Source organism: Cuculus canorus, chromosome 7, assembly GCF_017976375.1.
Source record: "Cuculus canorus isolate bCucCan1 chromosome 7, bCucCan1.pri, whole genome shotgun sequence".
Classification (NCBI taxonomy): domain Eukaryota; kingdom Metazoa; phylum Chordata; class Aves; order Cuculiformes; family Cuculidae; genus Cuculus; species Cuculus canorus.
In genome coordinates this window covers 20,387,527-20,405,271 of record NC_071407.1, presented here as the reverse complement: position 1 = coordinate 20,405,271, position 17,745 = coordinate 20,387,527, and the positions used below count along the sequence as shown (strand labels likewise).

At 44.8% G+C, this 17,745-nt stretch overlaps 1 long non-coding RNA gene across 6 annotated transcripts in view; it reads left to right on the top strand.

The window, feature by feature from the left end:
• Positions 1 to 17,745, top strand: part of LOC128852729 (uncharacterized) — a 106,620-nt gene that overhangs the window by 33,113 nt on the left and 55,762 nt on the right. Inside the window, exon 1 of one of the 6 annotated variants that reach the window (XR_008450746.1) lies at positions 2,214 to 4,575. The exons of the other annotated variants lie outside the window; for them this stretch is intronic. This is a non-coding gene — a long non-coding RNA (uncharacterized LOC128852729). Of the gene's footprint in view, positions 1 to 2,213; positions 4,576 to 17,745 lie in introns of those variants that run through there. 6 annotated transcript variants of the gene reach the window in all.

Below are 17,745 nucleotides of genomic sequence, written 5' to 3'. Positions count from 1 at the left end.
GTGATGAACACCAGGAAAAAAACACGGGAGAAGGAAGTGTATGGCTTTGTCTTTGGGAAAACGTTTGTTCAGTGACCATAGTGCATAGCACCTAACGGTGAGCAAAAAGAAAATAAAATTAGGGCAAAACCACTTATTATGGGAACACCATCCGAAGCCCTAGATTAAGGATCCATTTCCTTGGAAATATATTTGAGATTATGTAATTGAAGCTGATAACGTAATGCAATTTGGTTTTAGGGGCTCTAACACTACAAGGCAGTTTAAATTCTGGCATTGCATCCTTTTGGTTCCTTGACTTTGCACTTCAGGCAGGATCTGTTAGTGCTGTAGGCAGTGGAGTATGTGTGCATATTTAGTTGCCAGAAAAACAAATTTGGGCTCCACTGGAAGTGTAAAATGCTGGTGGCCCTCTTGTATTGTGAGAATATCTGAGGAATGGGGAAAAACTTCTCAGGAAGCCCTGTGCGGTTTATTATTTTTCAGATTTTGACAGAAGAAAAGGTGAACCAAAATATAGTCTCTGAATAACATAAGAAGGGAGAAGTGTTTTAATGCTCTTGCTGCCCCTCTCCCTTCCCCTTCTTCCAGTTCTGGAGCTGATTTAGAGCTGGTTGGATACATTCACATGGTGCAAATGACCCACTGCCAGCAAAAGACTTCTAATTTTCCCTTCTTCCCAGAAATCAGCTCCACTGTGAGGTCCTGCTGGTAGCTGTGATGATGCGTCACAAACTTGGTGGAGTCTGCTTCTCACTCATGATAGGAAATGTCTTTTTCTAAATACAGGCTGAGGGAATATATTTTTCTCATGAGCCCTTTGTTAGCTAAGGGCTAATGAGTTTGGGCTGGTGGGATCCTCTGTAACATGTTAATGACTGAAGATAAGCAGTGTGGTATGGCTGATCTCAGCACTGGGGAAGTTGTGAAGTGAGACGGGAACAAAGTGAAAAAGGGGAGGCAAGGAGAAAGGGCTTGGGGACAAGCTGAGAAAAGATGAAGAAAAAAGGGAGCAGAAGCACAGCTGACATGCAATTCAGGTCCCTAAAGATAGTATTGGTTAATCTAAATGCTCACCATTGGCACATGACGCTGTGATCAAGCTCCTCCCTGTTTTCAGCAGGAATAGAAAACCTAGGACATGAAGATCTCTGGACTCTGGGAGCACCAGGACAGGAGGGGGATGGCATATATTGCTTTTCATGTTGCTTTTCATTCTCAGATGCCCATGTGATCTCCCGTAATGCCAAGAACAAGTTAAGTCTTGCTAATCTGCTTGCTGGAGTGAACGCAAGAACATGTTTGATTGAGCTTGACAGGCGTGACCCTGGCTCTTCCTTGAGAGGCAGCCATGTCTGAGCAGCTAGGCTATACCAGGCCAACACAGCCAAGTTAGCCAGAAGTGTGCAGATATGCTCTTACCACTTCAGAGGGGAACTTATATCCCCCTCTAGCCAGATCTTGCCAATATCCTAGTTGTATTTTCAGCTGTGTAGACCCTGTTGTTGTGTGCACTCGTCGTGACCATGCACTCATCTTCTTTCATCTTCCCCAGGTTCGTTCCTTAGCTATGCTCACTCAGGAACCATTTGCCCAATCTTTATTCCTTCCTAGTCTGAGTTTTATCTGTCTGTGTTGGATTGCGTATATCATAAGTAAAGGGCTTTCCTGTGCAAGTAGGCATTTGAAAACAGCCTTCATAATGAAATGTTTTAAGTGAATATTTTTCCTTTTTGATTGTGAGTGTTGATTGGCTGTACAACACATAGTAGGAAGTATTGATTGTGATGATCTATACGACTCTCTGATGAAGGGACATGGTCAAAAAGACTTCAGAGAAAAGCAGAAATGACATTGCTTCCTTCATGGAAATACTCCTACTCTCCTACCCACTCAACTCTACTCTTAAAAGTCTGGCCATGTATCATACCACACTGTTGGTTGTGCAGGAGGAAACCGTCTCATTGCTATAAGGTTGTGATGTCTCCCCACAGCTGTATGTTGCAAGAGCTTGTAGTTCTTTGCTCTCTTACATGCATTGCCCTGAAAGGGCTGATCCTAACCACAAAGATGCCAAGATGGTATCCCTAATGCATGAGCACAGGGAGTCCATTCTTTGAAAAGTCCTTGAATGTATCACCACTACTCAGAGAATTCTTGGTGATTGACGTTCAATATCAAAGTTGTAATCAGCATCCCTTATGGAGGTGACTTCTTTTTTTTTTTTCTCTCTACAAATACGGCCACTTTCAGCTTTCCATTTGTATCCCGGAGCTGCAAAGTGGCGTTTGTCCACCAGAGGGCACGTGGGCCATTTTCTCCTCCTGAGCACCAAAAAAGGGAGAAAGGTTTCCAAAGGAAATGCCCTTCCAAAATGGGACCCCGCACTGGCTGCCTTGGCCGTTCCGTTGCCATTGCAGCTGAATGGTGCTTGGGCAGCTGAGCTGGCAGCAGTAGGGCTGATGGGACTCTGTGCCACTACCACAGAGCCATCTTGGTGTGATGTGGGGTTCTGCCTGTGTGAAGGGTTAAATGGAAGTCTTTATGGTGCCATGACTTTATGGTTCCCTAGACTTGCATTTTAGACCTCTGTTTGTGTGTATATGTGTATATGCACACATGAGAGAGAGAGAGATACACACATGTGCATGTGTACTCACCTACCTTTGCTCACACAAATCTCTGTATCCACACAGGCCCACTCTACAGCTTGCAAAGTAAATTAGACTTAAATGACTCTTTGGAAACAAAATAAATCAAATAGCATAATAGTACCATCTTTTTATCTCATTTGTTCCCATACAATTAGTAGTTTTACTGCCATGTTGTGACAGGTGACTGTGTTTGACCTTTGCCGCTTGGGTGGCTGGCTGGTGCTCAAACTAATGAAGACCCTTAATGGATTGGCTTTTGTGAGGCTGTGAGCGGTGGGGTTAAAGAGAAAATGGTGCCTTAGACAGAGTCCAGAGAAGATCCTTCAATTAAACCTGAAGTCTATTAGCAAAGAAATATTGAGGAGGTTGAGAGTTAGCAATGATTTAACCAGCAAGTCTTCCTTGTGAGTCGTTAAAATAAAAAAAAAAAAAAATCTCCCTGGTTATTTATTGTTGAATGTGTGGTTGGACTCCCATCCTCTTGGGTGAGAGGGTGGGAGCAGAGCTGTTGATTTGGAAAGGCTGAGGCTGCAGGGCCCTAGTCCCAAGTTTGTTAGCCCCTTGGCTCCCACACAGTCGAACTTCCCTTGGACAAAAGAGCGAGGAAAAATGAAGCAATAGTAGGAACAAATGAAGAGTGATGCCGGGGAAGATAAAACCAGATCTCTGGGATAAATAAGACTTTTTGGAACTTAATTGTTTTTCATGATGTAAATAAATTACAATGAAAGAAAAGGAGAACAGGCAGCTTCTGGGCAATGAGTCAGAGGACAGTGCCGAGCTGCATAGCATGTGTAATAACTAGGAGCGGAGGAAGGCTGGTGCAGGAGAGGCAGGGTCTGCCCAGAGCAGCACAAATGGACACAACAAGGAGTGCTACATGCAGGGACTCGAGGGATGGCTGAGCTGTGAGGGCACTGGAAGGGCCAGGTCTGATTACAGCATAAGGACATGCGGCCTTTCTCCTGCTGTGTTAGACCCTTCAACAGAAATCCTGCATGTGGCAGATACAACCTGCCTGCTGCTCCATGTGATCTCCTCCTGCCCCTAATGGCTAATGAACTGGCTCTTGTCCCTTTCTGTTAGCTTCAATGTCTGATCCTAAGCATTTCCCCCTTCCTTCCTTCCTTTTGTTTTCAAGAGCTGTATGACTTTCAGCCTGGGCATCATCCTGAAGCAGTGTCCATGGTCTTGAGCAGAGTTGGGGCTGCTTCTGCCCCTCACTGGTTGTTTGGGTGATACGCTGTCCCACAGTTGAGATGTGAGAGAGCAGAAGGATCTGATGAGGGGAAAGCACAAAGCTGATTGTGCTGGGTGGAGAGGCCTACCTTCCCACTAGTTAGCCATCATCTAGATTCTATTGGGGTGTCCTAAATTTGCCAGGTTCAGCTGGCAAAGCTGAAGCTTTTATTCTCACACACTTCTCTTGCCTCCACACACATGTAGTAAACCTCAAAGGATCCAAGTGGGTCAGCTAGGCAGATAAAGGCTGAGATGGGACAGGGAGAGAAGGGAACAGTGTCCTGGGTCCTGACATGCCTCCTTCACGGTGACCCATGCTGTAGGCTGGTTAGGTATCTTGGTGTCTACCTCTTTCTTTTCTTCCTTGGCCTACACCCTTGTAAAAAGATCATGTAAGGGGGAAGCAGTTTGCTCTTAGCAAGTGTATTTGCTCTGTGCTTCTCCTTGTTTGTTCTGGGTGATATTTTTTACAGTTCTTCCTGCCCCTGCTGCTTCTTCCCATCTTTCCTGATGGAACCACAAGTGCCTGCATGCAAGGTCAGAACTGAGCAGTCATGCATGAATTGGAACTCCACCCAACACCAAACCAAACTGGACACTGGATAATGGAATACCTTTTGGAAGTAAAAAGTGAAGAATAGTGAAGAGCAAAGAAAGAAATGCCAAGATGTCTCAGTGGGTAAGGAAACTGAACTTTCTTTAATGCTTCTGGTTGTTATTGAATTCTCTTTAGAGACTCTGGTTGTGCTTCAGAGACAAGAAGGCAACAAAGTTGGAGGAAACTAGGCCCAAACTGCTTGCTGCTTTTCCGAGATCTGCAGTCTGTTCTAGCTATAGGAAAATGAGTGGTTTCACTCAGTTTCAGCTGGGTCATCACATAGTTTTGAAAGACCTCAAATGCAGTGCCCAGCAGTTCCTTTTCCTGGGTTGCCCCACCTCAACACGCTCAGAGAGGACTCCAAAACTGAACACTCTGTTCCAAAGGTCCTCAAGCACCATGTCAGTCCCTCAGAGCTGGGACTCAAGGACTGCTCTAGTCTTCATTACTTTTTTCTCTATTTGTTTATCTGTCTGTCTGTCTAGCTGTCTGTCTGTCTAGCTATCTCTTTTTTCACTCCTTGCTCATGGAGCAACTCCTTCCTTTCATTCACAGTACCTCTTTCTCTCTTTTTTTTTTCTCTCACTCTCTGACACGTGCCTCCCCCCCCTCCTGCCTCCCCCTACTTTGGGGATAATTTAACATGTTACACACTAACTTTCCAGTAATGGCACTCTGGCTTTTTGAAATTCTGCTTCCCTGTTTTATGGCTGGGCCTCTAATGGTTATCTCGCAGCCCTGCCTCTGGCAATCATGTAAGGAATAAATAGAAGCTGACACAGTAATTTACTTAAATCTTCTCCACACTTTTGCAGCATTTTCCTCCAGAGGATACCCCTGAAACAACAATTATTTGAAATGTCACGCGTTCCTGCCCCTAGGCTACCGACAAATGAACATTAAATCTATTAACAACAAAAAAAATTAAATGTTTACTTTTCCGCGAAGGTAAAGGAGAAGCTGGAGAGAGGGAGGGATGTCTCCAATAAATTTCTTCTCAATAATAAAGAGGTGTAGTTAATGTTCTCTCTAAGCAGAGTCAGCTTGCAGCCCACATCCTATAAGGACAGAGATGTGATGCCACAGTACTGCCATGCAGCTTTGCCAGGGCGGCTTCAATAGCCTTATTTTTCCAGGCCAGAGAGCTCAGTTTTACGTTGGTATTTTTACAGATTAAATAAGACACGTAGTGGGCCAGAAGCCATGAACAGGGTTGTCCCAGCTCTCAGCCAATCTGGCTGCTAGTGTGTGCTATAGGGACTGGAGCAGTGGGAGAGGAAGCGTTACCCCCTTGGCAAAGGGAGGTTAAGAATATAGCTCATCTGTTTTACGGACAGGAAAACTGAGCATTTTGGAGCTGTCCCCCAAGATCCTGTAGAAAATCTAAGCTGGAGGTGAGGCCCAACTTCTCTCTTCTGTTCTATGCTCCCACTCCTTTGCTCAAATTTGTTGAACATGGGTAAACTTAGGTACTGGGAATGGGACCACATGAAGGTGGACTTAGCCCTGTATATGGGTCCTGGTGGAGGATGATGGGAATACGGAGAGTCAGTTGTATCCACTTGCTGTGGATGAAAGTTCCCATGGGGATCTGGGCAAAATTGGATTAGGGACTAGGCCTAAAGCACAGGGAACAATTTTCTACTCTGCATATGAGGACCTTCAGAGGTTAGAGGCTCATAGTAGCAGAAATGGAAAGAAGTATCTCAGTTCTACTCACTTAATACTGTCTTGAAAACATTGTTTCACTGCTTCAACTTTCCAACTTATGGCTAGTTTGGAAAATATTCCCTGTCCATTGATTCAGCATAAGACTCTCTTGGGAGCCATTGTGTTTATACAGCCAGGAATCCAGCCCTTTGACTTTGAAATCCTCTGTCCATATGAGTTCACTGAATGGTTGGGATTTAAAGAAACCAGAAGGAGCACACATCTTTCCTGAATGAACTTGTGAAAGAAAATTTCTCATCTGATGTTGAATGCTCGAGATTCCATAGAAAAATTTGCTCCTTTGTTCTTAATTTTTCCTTCTTTTCAGCAAAAGTATCTTGGGCGTAGACCTCAAACGCCTTGGAGAGAGTGGCACCTCTGACATGCTGTATGAATCAATCATTGAAACAGAATGTGAACAGAGACCTGTTATTTACCCTTTGAAGCCAGATACATGAATATCTGACTAGTGTCCTACTCCTTTGTGCAAAATGGCCAGGCACCTTGTTGTCACTGTGGTTCACTGTGTCGCCAGGCAAGTATGACAAGATGTGTCTTATTTTTTCCCAGTAGACTGGGACCTCCCTTCCTTGACACTGGTTCTGACCCTCAGATCCAGGCAGCGGAGGAGGCATCCTGTAGATCTTCTGTATTCAAGTCCCAGCAAAGCATTCTTTCCCTACCATTCTGTGTAAATGGACCCAGTCCACCTACTAATGTGGTTAGTGATATGTGGATGCTCAGTCAGGCATCTAAGATGCTGGACTGCTCTTTAACAGACGTCACTTTGTATCAGTGGGAGATAGTGTTCCTGGAACGGTGTCTGCTTGGGAGAAAGCCCTCCAAGGTTGCTCCTGGAGTCTTGCTGCCCAGGCCTATGCCCTTATGGGATAGCTTGTACAGCCAGGGCATTCAGAGCTGGGATAGAGGTTCCGAGTCCTGTGGTCCCTCTTGAGGTTTTGTTCTCTAAGGAATATGAATAAAGATAATTGAAGTGTGTGATACATGTGTGTCTGGAAGGAATGACTTTTTTCTCTACCAGCAATCCTGTTAGCATCCAAGGGTGTTTAAGAAGAGGAAACTATCTCATTCGAGGAATCAGACTTCGTATCTAGAGGAATAATTGCTTTGGGTTCTTCTCAGACTTGGTGCAACTTCTTTGCCTGCTGTCTTGCGCTACCACAGCTTTGCATGGACAGTTTGCCCCTTCTCATCCTGAGAGAGGGGTTTGTGTGGGTTTTTTCTGGATGTTTCCCATTTACTTTCTGAAACAACCCCTCTCTTTGATAATAGGGGTTGTCATCTTCTCCATTCCAGTTCCAGCTAAATGCTTGAGGTTTATTGATGCATGAAGAGCAAGGGAGATGTTACATCCATGATCGGACAGCTCCACAATATATATACTCTGTGTGGGAAACCACACAGCTAATGATGTACAAAACACAGGGTTCTGACTTGGTCTTTTCACAGACCTCAAAGTGTACTGTAGATTCTGGAGTATATACTGCAGGTAAAGTTCATTTCAGTATTGCAAGGGATTGATTTAAGTAGTTCCAGTAACAGTCAAAATTCTAAGCAGCATAGCATATTTATGAGTTATCCTAATATGTAAAACCACAATTATATGGTCTAATAAATTGAGAGGGACTCTTAAATAGTATATAGTATCAATACAAATCAGTATCTGCCAGGATAAATTGCAGGGCCTCAAATGCCCATTATCCTATTGCTAAAAATAAATAAATAAAGCAGGACATTAGGAAGAGGATTCACTGAACTACTTTGTATTAAGTTTTATTAAGCTTCCTCCTGTAATATCTTCACTTTGATCTCTTCTCTGCCCAGGTTCAGATCCCAGTTCTTGATTTCCACCAAGGAAGGTATGCAGGGAAGCTGAGTGCCTTCACGAAACTTTTTTTTTTTTAATTTAAGCTTTGTAGCGTGTTCTTGTGCTCTCAATTCCGGATGATGGTGGATCCCTTTTATCCAGCCCCTCCTCTTGCCCTTTCAAGTGAAAAGAAGACCCCTGTGCTCCCCCATCAAAGTTAAAGAGAGGCTTTAGAGAGGAAGGCTCAGCACGCTGGGGCTCTTGAGCCTGTTTTTAATCTCTTTTCCCGTTCCTGTATGCCTCTGTGGCTTCCCTGCCAGTTTCTTTGTTGCTGAGTTTCTCATTTCCTTTCATTTGTATGTGCAGGAGGTTGCCAGGCTCACTGGAATGCAGCTGAAGTCATCTTGGGGGGACGTGCCTCAGTCCCCACCCCTGGTTATCCATGACCTGCCTTGCCCCCTGCTCACCAACCCCAGGCAGGCTGGAATGGGCTTGCCTGGCTGCAGGCAAGAGGAGAGCCAGGGAAGGCAGCAGGGCAGGCGAAGAGCCCACCTTGCTGTTGCAGCTGTTTTCTGCACAGCTGTTGTGTTCGACATCATGCAGGTTGTGGAGGAGGAGAGAGGTCAGGGGGAAAGGGATTGAGAGAGTGCGAACTTGACCTTTGGGCTGCTGTCCTGCTCTGGGAGAGCTGAGACATATGTAGCCTTTGGCAGGGAAGGGGGACCTGGTCTGTCTCGGTTCCTGCCTAACCTCAGCTGACCTCAGTCTAGTGCTCCAACCCTCTACCACGGCTGCCCTGCTCCATGGAGTGATGCTGGGCTGAAGGTGTGGCCTTTGGCTGTATGCTGGGACTTACTCCACAGAAAAATATAGGCTGTATTAGGCACTGGACGGAGAGAGTTTGAATTGGATTGGTCCACTGCATACTGTGAATATTGCTCCAGAGCTGAACATGGCTTGGAGGATTTCCACTGGTCTTAACAAATGTCAGTAGACACTGAGTTTGTGTTCATGCTATCTGCCATTCCTTCGTCGTGAAGGTATTTCGGTGGAGGACTCATCTGATGTCCTGGGTGGAATGAGACATGGCAGGAGCACAAATTCACTGATGCAGTTTGTCTCAGCTTTCCTTACATCTTGTCCCTCCCAGGTGCATTGCCAAGATTTTAACTCCTCATAGGCCAATATTAATCCAGTTTGGCACATGGGATTACCATTCATTTCTCCCTGAAGCAGTCTTGGGGAACTGTAATTCTAATAACATTCCATAAAATCAGTCAGTGTTAGTAGCCTATTTGCTAGACTGTGGAAACCAAAGCAAAGGGAAAAAAGATGGGACTGTGCTTAAAGCTGGACAACTTAGGAACTGCCACCTTTGTTTGAGGTTGCTCCATAGCCTGTAGAAGTACCCTGTACTTCCCAGTGTGGATATCTGCTGGTCCAGCTCTTAACACTAGATATAGACATTGATGCAGCAAAAGAAAAATCTCATTCAGGTTTCCTGGTTCTTGTTGAGTTTCATCTGAATTCCTGGTAAAGCTTGGCAAAGATTTTGTCAAGGCTCTGAGTACATCCATAGTCCTCAATTATTCTGACCGATTTCACCAAGACCTTCACCTATGGGCCCAGGGGCTCCAGTTAAGCTTGTCTCTGGGCCTTCAGTCTCTGACTGTGTAATGTGGGAAGGCTGGCTGTTTGTGGATCAGACACTGTGGTATCTGTACCTGCTATGAGTCTCGCTAATCCAGACCTCAATGCATGCACCTACTTCCCAGCTTGCTCTTGGCCCTGCCTTGTCACTGCTGTACATGATATGCTGAAACTCGGCATTCCTCACTAGAGGAGCATTTCCAATGGAAAAGAAAGCAAAGTTGTGGCATGGTTTTGCTTAGGATGGGTATGATGTGTCAAGAACTGGGGATTTGCTGTGTAGCAGTCTGCAGCAGTCCTGGTAGAGACTATCCTATTGTGCAGAGCTGAGAACAGTTAAGTTTTGGTGTTATTTTCTGCTCATGGCTACTGAGAGCAACAGTGATGACAAGAGCCTTGTCCTGGCATGGTCTCCGGCAACAAGAATGTTTCTCTTTCATTCTTTTGAAGGCCTGGCTGGGAAACACAAAGATTGCAGTCCTACAGTGCTTCAGTATTTACATGTTGCTCTCCTTTGGTCTGCATTCTCCTGGCTTCTTTTGTATCAGACAAGTTCTGAGGAAGGAAGGTGGTCTTTCCAGGTGGTGTTTATGTAGAGACTCTCTAAGGATGTTTTTATCACAGTGCTTCAGTAGAGAAATCTGAAGAGGGATCCCAGGCCAGACTAACCCACAGACTAGATCAAGTCCCTTGAAATATTGCTTGGTTTTTGTTTGTTGTTTTTTTTTTGGTAGTGGCAAACTTTCTTTTCCTATTTATAAGTTTTATAAAATCCACTGAAAACGTTTCTGACCTGAGAAAAATACCTGCTAGAAAAAGGGAAGAAAGGAGGGCTTGATAATTTGAGAGAATTGTGAAATTGAATGAGGGAATTGCTTATAGTTAGTTTCAAAGACAGATGTACACCATAGGTAGATTAAGACAGATAGGTAGAGACTCCCTGCTATATGTGAGTATTTATGCCTAAAGGGATCAATGTACATACTTTTAAATGTGTTTTTTCTGCCTTTTGATTTTTGACTCTTACAAGAGCAATGGGGCTGTTGATAGGTTACTTTCAGCTCACCATGCTTTGTAAGGGAAGAATGTGTTATCTGGCTTCTCAAAGACTCAACAGACCTGTCTTCTGTGGCAGTGAGTGGTCAAGGTTGTACTGCACAGACCAGAGCTGTTAGGCTTATGGACCCTCTGGCTATCATCCAGCATGTTACTGAGCTAACAGTATCTGCCAAATCTCCTTGCTGCTTTGTTCAAGAAGCATTTGTGCTGCCATTGTCTCTGTTCCCTCTGGAAAGGCCCATGGGGTTGTGCAACTCTCCATCTACCTGGACGTAATTATTTTGGCTTTGCACCTAGAACAGTCTGTTAACCTGCAACCCTGAAACTCCTGCAGGAGACCCAGAGATTGCATCACATATCAAGGGGAAGACTGACTGGTAAATATATTGCAGGGAGCAGGGAAGAGTGTCACTTGCTGTAAATACGCTTTTACCCATTGTTGTGGTGCTGTTATTTCAACCCAGTGGTTTAAGTATTTTTTCAGAGAATCTTCCACGCTTGAATTTTTTTTTCCATCCATCCTCTTATGAGGTCAGGTTACTTCCTTGGTGTACATCTGGATGTTCCTGAATCACCTTTATGGAGGATTCGTGCAAAACTTCCAATACTTTTTAAAATGAAAAATGTTTTTCTTTGACTAAGATATTGTGAAGAAAGCTTCTTATAAAGTTAGTGCCTTATTCTTATATTAGAAACACTTTTAGTCAAGGATTTTTCAAGAAGTTGCAGCTTCTACAATATCCACTTTATATTTTTTTTTATTTTATCAATCTGAAATCTTTTCATTCTCAGTTTTCTTCACCAGAATAAGTGCTATATGGTGGCAGAGCAGAAGGAGAGAACATCATCTAACCACTCCAATTCTCCCCTGCTGCTGCTTGGCATCCACAGATACTGTGTATTGCAAGAGAAAAGCCAGACCAGGAAGCAATCTGCTGAGGGTTTCAGATTCTCTCTTTTCCTCTCTTCCAGTCCATTAGTCCGGAAAGAGAATGGCAGTCAACAGGTTTTTCATCTGAAAGTGTAGTCCTGGGATTTCCCCAGATTTTAACCCCAGCTTGAGCTGAAGACCCATCTCTAACTATCAGTCACTCTTGGTTGAACCTCTGTTCTGATTTTTCAGAGCTGATTCCCCCCCCCCTCCCCCCCCGCCCTCTTATAACACCTTTGCACTTATTCAGGATGTGGCTGGATCAGGCCCCAATGCAGGTCAGATTCTTATTCATGCTAGTTAATTACTCTCTGAACATAACATGGTCCTAATCTGTGACATAATTATTCCTTGAAAAGGGAGGTGTTTTTTGCAGGAGCATTAGGCTGGGTCTAATTCTGATCAATATTTGTATTAGTGATTTTGATAATAAAATGGAAACTAACCTGAGATAATTTGCAGGAGGTAGCAAGCTGGAAGAAGGTCGCACTTCCATTGGAGAACAGAGTTGTAACTCAAGATATCTTGATATGCTGCAGAAAAAAACCTTAAAATTAGGCAAGTAATATTCAGTAGATATAATGGCTCTGTGTCACTAAGGAATGGGAGAATTGGTGCACTGCCTGGGAGGTGCTGGGACTGCACTCGTACAATAAGGAAATGTTTGGGTCTGGAGTGTATCAATGCCAGGAGCTCTCTTGAGACACAAGAGGTCCCTGCAGCCCTCTGGCATACTGCAGTGGAATCCTTGTCTAGTGGTGAAGGCTGGAGTTCACAGCTACATTGATCTGTTGGAGAGCATCCACAAAGATCAAGGAGGGAACATAGAGCTGGAAACCTGGGCCTTTGAGGAAAGGTCAAGGAACTGCCTTACGGGAAAGCGTATAAATGGATGATATCAAGAAGAAGCTAAACAACCATTTTCTGTGCCCGCCTAGTAATAAGCAGGAAGAACCAGTTATTCCTAGAAAAGAAGGGGGCTGTGTAGTAAAAATCCTTGCGCACTCACAGAGCATAGCAGCACCAGTAGAGATTACTAGTATCTTAGCTGGAGTTGTTTCAGAACATGTATCAGCCAAGTATGGTTTGGATGTATTTGTCTCAATGTGGAAGTACCTGGGTCATCGCAGTGCTTTTTTCCCAGCTCATGTTTATATATTGCTCTCCATGCTTCTCATCTACCTGAAAGTTGTCAGGGCAGTGGGAACTTCAAAGGAATCTGTACTTTGAGTTTTTTTCATTTTTCCTAGTGGAAAACCTCCAGAATCAATGAAAACATGTAGCACATGCTACTTGTTCCCCCAACAGAAAGCAAAGCTAAAATGCTTTGAAATTTCCTGGTTGGAAGATGATTGATTATCAAACAACTATTACACAGGGTGCAACAGAGATCACAGCTCCTCTTTGGTGCTGGAAAAACAAAGGACTAAACTGGCACCCCCTAGAGGATGGATCTTCTGGGACACGTGTCCTCTGCAGAGAGGCGGTGGGTATGTGACTTCTTCAACAGCACCAGCTCCTCTGTTCCAGGCTATGCCACTGGTAGCTTAGAGCTCTCTCCCTCTCTCTCTGCAACCCTGGTATGTGCATGGCTCGTTAGCAGCAGCCTGGCAATCAGGAAAGCCTGCTATGGCAGCAGCTGCTTTTCCAGAGCTGTCCTGCGTGCAGTACAGCATGGGGGCTGTTTGCCAAGGTGAAGCACTCCCTACAGCTGGCTGAGATGGAGCGTATGGGAGAGTGTGTTGGTCTTCACCAAATGTAACCACCTGGATCAAACTGCTCTTCCCTGCAAAGTGCTTCCACCTTGTACTTCCACCTGCCCAGCTGGTCGCCCTGCTCCCTGATGTATACACAGCCAAGTTCCCAGAGCAGAGGGAGGAAGACCATCTGACTGCTCTTAAACTCATTCCCAGGTTGAAGCTGGGGGAGCTGCTGGAACAAAGGATGCTATTGCCTGGGAGCGTCTGGACTAGGCAGTTTGTGAGTACTGAAGGAGTCTTAAGCTTGCTCCTGCCAAGCTCCTTAGCTCCCCAGCAGCAGGTTTCCCAAGCTACAGCCCTCCTTTGTGTTCAGTAATAGCTGAGCCATTGGCTCCAGCTGCTCTCCATGGTTAGGGGACTTCTGCTGGCCTCATGCAAACCATAACTCCTTTTCCTCCTCCTCATCCAACACTGCTGACGTTGTGGTAGGACCATATGGGCCACACTCATGGTCAGGACACCCTAGCTTTCTTTGACATGCCTGACACAGCCAGACCCCATGATACCAGCTGTGATTTTCCTGGCACAGGTTCTGCTTCGTTCCATGATAGCCAGGCTGCGTGGGGCTAGTCACCAGGGAACAGAGGCTGGCAGAGATGAATAGAGAATGTGAACAGTTCCCTTGGTGCCCTTTTCCCTCAGTCTTGTTTCCCTCTCAGCAGGGGGAAGCAGTCTCTGTGCAGTCCTCTGCCGATTGCATCGAGGAAAGTCATTAAAAAGAATTAAAAAGGAAACAGAAAGAGAGGGGAGAGGGGGGAAAAAAGCAACCCTGAACAACCCCAAACAGTTACAAACTCAAACAAAAGAACAACAGAGCTTGCTCAAAGCCCTGGGCCACCCTTGCCTGGCAGCAAAGGACAACAACACTCCAGTAGCTTACTGGGAGAAGGGAGGAAGGCCTTGGCCATATTCCTGCTGGGGCAGTGGTGACATGGGTTGTAGGGCTGATCGTGGAAGCTGTAATCTGATTTTTCAGACAGGAAAAAATATATACTGTATTAAATTAATTACACAAGATTGACTCATCTATGAGCTGAAATAGGCAATGACTCTGGCTTTTAGAGATGGAATAGTGTGTAAGATATGCATCCCAGTGGGGTAGTGTCTCTTTTCCCTTTGCTTTGGGAAAGTATCAGCCTCTCTTAGCAAATGCTGTAGTTGGGGAGCAAAAAAAGTGGGATGGAGCTCCTGGTTCCTTCTGTGCTACTCCAGCGAGGGTTTGAGCTCCAAGGGTCTGGGAAGATCGATTTTATAATCCAAATTTAGTACTGTAAAAAGTTTTTCCAAAATAGCTGCCTAAATTTTGAGTCTGTCTTGACATACAGACGTCTGGGCTCTTTCAGATGTCAGCCAGTCATTGGTTTGAATCATTACTGGACACAAGCAGTCATCTTTAAAATACTTGATCTTTGAGTTCTGGATGAATGCCTACAGCCTGGAGTATGTAAAACATTACAAAGGATTGTCCCAATATCTTCATGAGCTTCGCTTAGTTTGTGCTTCAACATCAGCCTGCACCTAGCTAATTATGTCTTTTTAGGATTCTGGGGCAAAGGCAGAAACTTTAAAATAGTGAGGTAAGTTTTGCTGCAGGAGCAGCCTGTAGTCTGGTAATGGAGATGGTGATGGGAGAGCATGGCAGAGCACTGACTCTGAAGATGAGCTGTATAGTCTCATTCTGAAGGCCTACAGGCCATTCTTTTCTAGATCTGACACAGTCCCTGGTTCAAGTTCCTTCCCAAACCATCATAGGAACAGCAGCATTTCACCTGGGTTTATTTCTGCCTGTTGAAATTCAGCTTTAAATAGGTTGAATTTTCTTACCCAAATATTGTCCCCAAGAAAGTTCCTGAACTGTTTTCCTGTTAGCCCTCCTTGCCAGAGTTTTCCTAAGCTAGTTTGCAGCTGCAGACATTTCTGTGCATTGGATACCAAGGTCTGGGCTACAACTGATAGAGTAATCCTTAAATCCAGCATGGTGGCTCTCCATGAAGATTGTGGATGTGCTCATTTACCTCTCACCTGGAGTACCACAAGCTGGACAGAACCCCAAAGGGTTCTCCTAACACTGGGAAGATTTGGATCATATACTAAGGTAGCTTTAGGTGCTGCACAGAGTATGCTTTTCATTGGCGCCGCATTTAATAGTTTGCATTAGTTTATTTACATGTGTATTTTGACATCTACTGTATATTAATATGTGTTTCTGCATTTATATGCCTGACTATATTCTTCTAGATATAACTGTGTCTGTGTTGTTACAACTTGTAGATTTATCTTTACACAGATTTGTCTAAAGTTGTATTGGGGTGAAATATCACTTTCATACACTTGCAGTTGATTTCTAGATCACTGGCTGATCCTGTGGAAATACGTGGTCCCCAGACATAGGTCAGGTAAGTGTATTCAGTGGTGTGTTTCTGGGGTATGTTAGGAGGTGTTGCATTGTTAAGTTGTGCACTGGATGTGTCCCTCCCCAGGTGTGTTTCTGTGGGGTATTTGTGACATTCACTCTGAGTGTCACCATGGGGACAAGTGGAGTGGGAAGGAACACAATTTGTATTTCTTAGTGTTGTGTGATTGTACTCTCACAGCACCTCATTGTGAAGGTGCATGGTGAACTATTTAACTCTGTTTTGTATGTTGCTGTATGACAATAATATGCATGCACACATGCACTCACGCATACAGGCACACACCCTCCAGGCTTCAGTGAGTGTAGGAGAGTGTGTGTGTGTGTGTGAATGCTATTTAAATAAAAAAGAAAGGAAGTGAATCAGGGTCGTTTCCATTTTAATTGTAAAACAGATAAGCACTAAACACTTTGAAAAAGTAAATGACTTGAGAATAATTACTATCTATTACTCTGCGTCCCAGGGGGGCAGTTGGAGGAGCCCAGATGGCTACAAAAATGGGATTTAGCAGAAAATTGAAGACATTATTCACCGTAACACATTATCAATTACCTTCATATCAATTACAATAACCTTACATTAGAAGAAGGGCCAGGAGACTATCTTCAGCCCCCAGCCTGAATAGTAATTGCACTACCCCTATGGATGGTGTGTGCGGGTGTGTGCGTGTGTGTTAAGAGGATGGGGGGCACCACAGGGTTGTGCAGGGGTTCTGCCAGCTCCCACTGTTCATACGAGAGAGGATAATAATGACTCAGGGTAGTTTTCCCTCCTCTCCCTACTGTCACCTCATGGAAGGTTTTTCTCTGTCCTGTTTGTGTGGTCTAACAGCTGAAAGGGCAGCTGATGTGGCTCCTTCCAATAAATTCTGCTTGGCTTGTCATTTGGGAAGTTTAGAGTCTCTGTGCAGAGACTGCTGTTCAGCGCCAGTGTCCTCTACTTTTCTCTTGCCCCTCTCAGCCATTTCAGCCAAGCTTTTTATTTTGTTAGTGGGGGCTGGTATGCAATCAGAGGTCCCTTCTGTAGGACCTGGGTTTCTTGGTGTAGCGATCTGGCTCCCTCCTACCCTGTGCAGGAGGTGGGAGCTGCTCCCTCTGCCAGACTCAGATGGGGCACCAGCTCATGTTTTCTGTAAACATTCATAGAGAGGTCACACAAGGCCTTAGACAGAATACAGAGATGAACCAACTAAAAATAATAATAAAAAAAGCTCTCCTTCTCTTCTCCAAGGATTATGAAAGGTGTCCTGGGGAAGAGCAGTACCAAGACAGCTTCAGCAGGCTGGTAGCATGAAGGTAGCTCTAAGGACATCTTGTTGCCTGTGGCGGTCTCTTGCTACCAGCTGGGATAGCCCTTGGAGCTGGTGGTAGGTCAGTGCTTCTGATTGTAGCTGACTAATGCTTCTTGCTTTCCATGTTGCCATTCTGAAATTCTGCCTCCTGGATCTGGGCTTGATCCAACTCACCTGAGTATTTAATATGCAGCACCCAGATATAGCTGTTACAGTTCCATTCTCTGCTGCAATCCAAACAAGTTTCACTGTCGAGGTTTCCTGGCCTATGCATGAATCTGTTTGTGGAAGGCAAGCATTCACACTCATCAGGGCACTTATGAGTTAAACTGTTGGTGACACTCCCTCCAGCCTCCCCCCTTTCCCAAATATGCAGCGGAGTGTCCAGTGGGTTAGTGCAGAGAGGACTAATTGCTATTAAAAGGCTTTAATCTGGGAGATTAGTGCTGGCTCCAGGCGGTGTTTGCACATGAAGGAGTTGTTTCCGATGAGATGAACTAGAATTTGTCCCTGCTGTTTTGTTGATAGAAAATCATCTTCCCCTTGGTTTTTTCTCTTTATCTCTGTCTCTGTTGCTTTCTCGTTCTTTCTGATCATTTGCTTTTGCC